This window comes from Montipora foliosa, chromosome 13 (assembly GCF_036669935.1).
Source record: "Montipora foliosa isolate CH-2021 chromosome 13, ASM3666993v2, whole genome shotgun sequence".
In the NCBI taxonomy this organism is placed as follows: Eukaryota; Metazoa; Cnidaria; class Anthozoa; order Scleractinia; family Acroporidae; genus Montipora; species Montipora foliosa.
Window position 1 is genome coordinate 16,244,292 of NC_090881.1, and position 7,500 is coordinate 16,251,791.

Below are 7,500 nucleotides of genomic sequence, written 5' to 3' on the forward strand. Positions count from 1 at the left end.
ATATCTACGCAGCTATTCCATTATAACTTATTCATAATTCACTCAAGATCTCTGGAAGGTGGCTACATGTAGACGCGTCTTCACGGCTACTCCATTGTAATTTATTCATAATTCAGCGAAGTTACTTGAGCCGTAATAAGTGTTGATAAACACTACAATAACTAAAAGATAATCAGTTTGAAATCAGTGCCCAGGACTAATAACTGTAGGTAAGAGAGCAATAGGCTGAGATGGAGTTTGTTTTATCAATATTCAGGCATGGCTACGAGACTTTGTGGTCAAATTTCACGGCTCAGTTCTGTTTTCTTTGTCTCACAAGTCTCAAGGGAGATTTCTAAACAAAACAATATTCAGATTTATAACCATAAAACCTCGTAGCCATGTGTGAATATTGATATATTGAACACAATTATTTCTGGGAGTGATTGCAGAACACCCAGCCCACTAATCGTACTGTAAAATGAGCTGCCACTGTGGTCTGCAGTCCCATAGTCCATGAACGAAAATTGTTCAAGGGCAAGCAGTAAAATGAACTGCCACTGCGGCCTGCATTCCCACAGTCGGTGAATGAAAATCGTTTGAGGGCAAGATCTCGAGAAAAGTGTAGTTAACCGAACTGCAAAATGAAAGCTAAAACTTTACGAGAGTGGTTAGGCCTAAACCCTGAGGCGAGCGCTTAGGCTTAGTCAGTAAACTAGTGCTTTCTTCTTCACACGATCTTGGAAAAGTGTAGTTGGCCGAACCGCAAAATGAAAGGTTAAGGAGCGATTGCACAATACCCCGTTGAGGAACACAGTCGTTTATATGTATATCATTTTCTCTACCATGCCACTGCGAATTGTGGGACTGCAGTGGCAGTTTTTTAAGCAAGACATTTAGTAGGGCGGGTATTCTGCAATCTAGCCCATTTCTGCATAGCCATTATTTTGTAGGAGCTACGCAGAATAGGTTGTGTTGCGAGGTATTCTGCAATTTAGTCGACACCCTTATCAATGAAATTAAACACGGAACACGTTATTTTCTTTTTGGCTCCGTCACCACTGTTAGCTCTACTGTTTTCATATTAACATACATCCGTATGTAATTGTATTCATTATTGCGACAAAATATAATATAAAAAAAAAAAAATGAATAAATAAAATAAATTCAATGTAATCAAGTTCTTATCCATTTACTAATTTACATGTCTATTTATTTTTCGCATTATTGCTATACTTATTTCTCTTTCCTCGTATATTGCTGTAAAATGTCTTGTATGTGTTAGTATTGTAACATGAGCTCAAAATAATGGCTTTTACGCAAACGTTCACGTTCATCACTAACCTCAATTTCTCGATGTTACTTTCTAGCTGCCGATCTAAAATTGCTTGAAATTGTTTCCCTGATGTTTTTCCATTTCTTTACCGGCGGTTCTCCCGTGAAAAATCATTTCCAACACACTTTAAACTGCAATTTTGTACATAAAGCCCTCACAGCGAGGCGGCCATTTTTATAGGCCTCGTGAGGGCTGTTGTATATGACCTACTCAAGTTTCCAGGATAAAACGTGGTAGATGATTGGTTTAATCCATTCACAATGAAGACACCAAATTTAGAGAGAACCGGAAGTAACACAAGTTTTTCGTAGCGGACCAGCGGAGCACCATGGATAAGATTTTTATGCTGGAAGTAACAAGTTAGTTATGAGTACGTCCGTCCGCCCGTACAGACTAGGGACTTTAAGATAGTGGACAACGGTAGGCTGGAACGATTGGATGCGTTACCGGAGACTTTGGACGAGTACGGTAGAAAGGCGCGAAAATTTTTAACTTAAGTTTCGGCCAACACGACCGTAGGACGATGGAATAAACTTGTCTTTTGAAGAGGCGAGGAATTCTTGTAATTTTTTATGCAGAAGGTTCAATTAGCGAGGAGGAATTTCTTATTTTATAGCATGAATACGAATCAGTGAATCCTCTTTATCCTTACTGGGAATTTGAACCATTTTGTTTAGATTTCTTGGATTCTAGCGAGTGTAAATCCGCTAAGGGTAATTGGTTCATAAACAAAAAATGCGGCTACAATTATCTCTTTTACCTTTCTTTTCTGCTTTTCTCCTGTGTCATGGTGGATTATGGATAACGCTACATTGAGAACAAGTAAATTTTGATTTGAGCCGCGATGTGGCCGAGTGATGTCTTTGAATGAACTCAGAATTTTCGCTAGATTTTTTTCATTTCAGCGATGGATAAATCAAGACAAACACAACCAAATGCACATTTAACCCATTGGGTGATCAGTTTTCAATGCATAATAAAGGAAAAGACTAAAATAGTGAGAATAAGTATGGATGAATTCCTATCGTTTTCACCGTAGATTCCACGACGAGAAACCCGGCGAAAACATACCGTCCTACAAAAAGTACAAGCACGACGGTCAAATGTCACGGGGATTTTGCGTGACATGACACTCATCTAACCGTCCCAGTCTACCGTCGTGTACTATCTTAAAGTCCCTCCTGTAGGGGTGGACAGGAGCCACCCCTGGCGAGGGGGGGAAGCCCCTGGCGACGGGAGTGTTGAGGCAATTTTCCTTGGCGGGAAATCGCGTGGCAGCGTTGCATTAGGCAACGACGAAATTTGAGAAATTTCAAGAACCTTACTCACCCACTTTACATTGCGCGCCTTTGTTGTTGTTGTTATCTAGGAATTTTAAGCGTCTCCTTCCATATATGGGAAAGTATCGTTGAGTTATATTTGCACTCGAGAGAAAAATTAGAACCGTTTGTCAGCAAAAAAAAAAAAAATTCGAAGATCCTCAGCAAGGATTATCCTGTGAAACTAAAATGTTCAGTGCCGGTAGCCTGACCGGAAGCCACGCACAACAATATTTGAACAGAATTATCGATCCGACGGTGGATTTGCTGTTCGCGATTCCTTACAGTGTAGTCCAAGAAGTTATTCGTTCGTTTTTCAGAAATGATAATACATTAATTCTGATTGTTCCAGCCGTTAATCGAGGATTTCCAATATCGGTACTCTTCGATGCCATTCCAAGAGCAGATGGTTCTATAACGATTTCGTTTCCACTCGATAATATGTTACGAAGAGCAAGTCATACATAAAAAATATTAAGAAACTCAAATTCTAATAAACATATTTTTCTTTTCTAAAGAAACTGTGGTGCTGCGTCGGTGGGAGAGTGAAACAGCAAAATTTGGTTTTGGGAAATTGGGAAAACTGACGTTTCGAGCCTGAGCCCTTCGTCATTCGCTCTGACGACTGGCTAACGATCGAAACGTCAGCTTTCCAAATCACTCACGGTGGTAATTCGACCCTTATCAACACGTTTGATAAAACCAACTTTTCTAATAAACATAGCTTATTTTCCAAAAGAAAACAGAATTATATAGACCATTTCATGTGCGATGGAAAAGATTACTTTACACAGTCACAGAATAGACCGATTTCGATGTATTTAAATTCAGTCCTAAACAAAAGGCATCATCTCGAGGCTCCGGGGAATAAACTCATACAAATCCTTATACTTATTCCCCAGAGCCTCGAGATGATGCTTTTTGTTTAGGACTGAATTTTAATATATCACAAATGGGCTATTCAGAGCTAGTTTCGGGGGCCCTGAAAATGGGGACTGAAGTAATGTGGGCGCGCAATGCAAAGTGGCTGAGTAAGGTTCTTTAAAGTGGCTTCACATAGTTTCCTGACCGCGCGCAACCTGGTCACTAGAAAATGGGTGATAGCGCGAGCTTTAAAGCTAGCGCGACCGACGCGCGGCTCTCCCACGCGAAAAGTAAACAAACTTGGCTTATCAAGTTCTATGGAAAATGGTTTGCCTCTGACTCTTGATATTTTTAAACAGAGGTTTCGGCTAATTCTTAAGCCTTGATCAGTGATATGAAAGCGAAATTCGTTATCATGCGCTATTTAAAGTAACGTCGCGCGAAAGCTTGTGCGCGTGACCATGAAATTCATACTCGCGCGATGCCTTTGTAACGAACGTCGCTTTCATATCACTGATAAATATCAAGAGTCAGAGGCAAACCTTTTCCCATAGAACTTATGACATCTCCTGACTACACTTTTTCCATGGCTTCCCAACTTTGCAAACTCATTTTTCGTCAAAATTATGTAGACATATCATCTTTTCGAATTGTTTACCTATCTGTAAGAAGGATGAAAATTCTTTGGAGTCCAACAGAAGGTCATGTCCAAAAAAAAATCATTTCCCACTGTTCTGAACTACTTATCTGATTCTAAAAACGTTAGCTTTAATGAATGTTTAGGATTGTTTCTGTATTGGTAAAATGATGACCTGTGACCTGTGTTTTGAACCTGCGAGATTATCTCTAAGGGAAAAAAACCTCACCAACATTTTAGTAACGTGAAAGATAATACAGAAACATAATCTGACAGAACACGGATAGTCACAAAGCTCAAAAATGTCTTTGCTAACATAGGACCCTCTCGGGCAAGCATTATTCCTTCAACTCAATTGACTCAAAAATGTGGTCACAATCCAAAGTGTTTCTTTCTTGCTCCTATTTCTCCCTCTTTTGGGTTGCCAGCATAATCTGTTCCCTAAAAAATAGCAAATGTGAGGTTGTTTATAGCATTTCTTTTTCTCCAATAAAAGAAGACTGATTTGCTAGGGGTTTGAATCAAGCTCATATTAATATTTTGTTATGTTTCATTCTTTCATCTGACGTACAATGACCATGATGTGATGCCTCCTCTATGTTATACAACTATAGATCCATTTCTGTCCTTCCAAGTCTTTCTAAGATCTTTGAAAACATGTTTTTTCTCAGATTGTCTTGATGTCTCAGAAAATTTGGTATGGTGCACTTCAACGTATTGGTTTGGACTGGACTGGAATACAAAAGAATGGAGGTATAGAACATTGTGAATAAACAAAAATCTTTAAAAAAGTGTTTGTCATGGTCAGGTATTTGACTTGAAAACGTTCAAAAAAGACGAAAAAATTGATGCAAGGTATCCAAGTTAATGATCGCGTACTTACAATAAGAATCCTTTCCTTGCATGCGCTAAACACCAATGTAACATCATCACCAATAAGTACAAAGGGAGCCCAGTGCTTTACTTGTTGAAATTGGTCAGATTCCCTCATACATTTCATGGTCTGATTCAGCGCTTCGCTGGCACTTTTACCGCATAATAAGAGCCGGTAAAAAATCTTCATGAACCACAGGGTAGCATCATCATCAATCGCCCACAAAGACACTAGAACAGATCGAGCGCCGGCACCCAAAAATGCTCTGGCGATACCGACCACACCCTCGGCTTTGATCTCCCCCCGAGCACTATGGCAGCAGCTTAGCACAACCAGTTGTGCGCGCATCTGAACATTTAATACATCCCTCATTGTTAGAAGAAAGTCTTCTTCCACTGGAACTTGAGTTTTCCGGCTGGGATTCGGTGCTAGAGCAATTTCTCCCGTTGCCATCTTACCATGAGCTGCAATATGAACCAAAGCAACCGAGGAAAGACTTTTCAGCACTTGTTCCTTTGTTGCTTGTTCTCCAATAAGAGGCACAACGCCGAGTATTTTTCCAATCATTTGAACTTCTTCTCGGGCGCAAGGCAGCTGCGATAACTTGCACCCCTGATATTCAACCTCTTGTACCGAGGGATCGCCCACTAGAAGCGCACCACTCTTGCTGTGATAAGCTGCGGGACAATCTGCGATCAACTTCAAACTCGTTAGTGATGGAATCATGCGGACTCGGAAAGATTCGCCGAGGTATTTTGAATCTTCGTTCATGAATGCAGCAAAAGGAGCCAAACACAACGGACCCTCGGGAACGAAAACGACCTCATCGCCATACAGCGTATCTTTGATAGGATCAATGATAATTTCGTTCAGGATGTGCAGCGAACTTTTCTGAAAACCATGGGATTTGGTGCCAGTCATCTCTGCCGAAGAAGAGCTCTCGTCTGAAGCATTGCCATCCCTCTCCACATCCAAGGAACGATCCTCGCACTCGACAGCAGCCCTTACATCAATTTCTTTCCACGTCTTCTTCATCAAAGACAGCAAAAATGTGGTGGTCTCGTGATCACCACTCTCGATTTCTTTTCGTCTTAACTGAGCTTCTTTTCCTTTCTGGAAAACCCACAAAAACACTTCTGTCTTTATCAGCGCCATAAAAATTGTGTTCGACGGAATACATTCCAATAAATCGTCGAGAGTTTCGCTTGTGGTTCCTGAATCAGTTGGTTTTTCTTCAGACGCGTAATTCAACTGCAAGAGATCTTTAAGAGCTTGGGCACGCCCTTGCTCAGCGGCCTCAACAGCCTCCATAACTTTTCCTTGCTCCACTAACAGATGCCACAAACTCACGTAGGCAGTGTGACGCATGTCGCGTAAGCTCATTTTCCACTCATCGTTAGACCCAAGATGACTCCTAACGTCATTAAACACAGCTACACTTTGATGATAGCTATTGGTAGCCTCGCTCAAAGATCCGAGCGATTGATAGACTTCACCACGGTTGAAAGATGCTACTCCAACGCCAACTTTGTCCCCCACTCGAGTGGATATTTCCATGTGACGTTCGTGGCACTCCATGGCTTTCTGGCAATCACCTAGACGAAAGTAGGACACACCGAGACCACTGTAGGCTTTTCCTTCATTTTCAACTGCGCCGATTTCTTTGGCGATTTTTAAGAAGCCTTCGAAAAATTCTATAGCTTTTGTAAAATCTCCGAGGCTGTGATAGGCTTGACCGAGATTACCGAGAGCAATTCCTTTACCCGCCTTATCTCCCGTTTCTTCTACGATTTTCTTGCAGCGTTCATGGTACTTTATGGCTTTTGAATAATTCTTCAGACTATCATAAGCGCTACCTAAGCTGCCATACGCCTTTCCTTCATTTGACTTGTCTCCCACTTTCTTTGCGAGTTTCAGGTGCCATTCGTAGTACTCTATTGCCCTTTGGAAATCACCCAAACCATGATAACAGTTGCCTAAATTTCCTTATGCAACGCCCTCTCCAGACATGTCACACAATTTTTTGGCAATTTCAAGGTCACGTTTGTGATATTCCATGGCTCGTTTAAAATCTCCAAGACTGTCATACGCGTTGCCCAAGTTACCGTATGCCACTCCTTCACCCGCTACATCTCCCAGCCGCTTTGCGATTTCAAGATGACGTTCGTTGTAATGGATAGCCTTCCGGAAATCCCCGAGTTTGTGATAAGCAGTGCCAAGGTTGCCATACGCTCTACCTTCTCCGATAACGTCTCCGACTTCTGTCGAAATTTTAAGGTGTAGTTCTTGGTAACGAATAGCCTCTCGGATATTTCCAAGGCTGCAGTACGCGTTGCCGAAGTTTCCATAAATTCTCCCTTCCGATGCTTTATTGCCAGATTGTCTTGCAATGTCCAAGGCCCTGTCCAGAAATTTTATGGCTTTTTGAAAGTCTCCAAAATCCTGGTACACAATGGCCAGATTACTATATGCCTTTGCTTGCTCATCAGTG

At 41.3% G+C, this 7,500-nt stretch overlaps 1 pseudogene; it reads right to left on the reverse strand.

The window, feature by feature from the left end:
* Positions 1–4,063: 4,063 nt before the first annotated feature.
* Positions 4,064–7,500, reverse strand: part of LOC137981768 (tetratricopeptide repeat protein 28-like) — a 37,261-nt pseudogene continuing 33,824 nt past the window's right edge.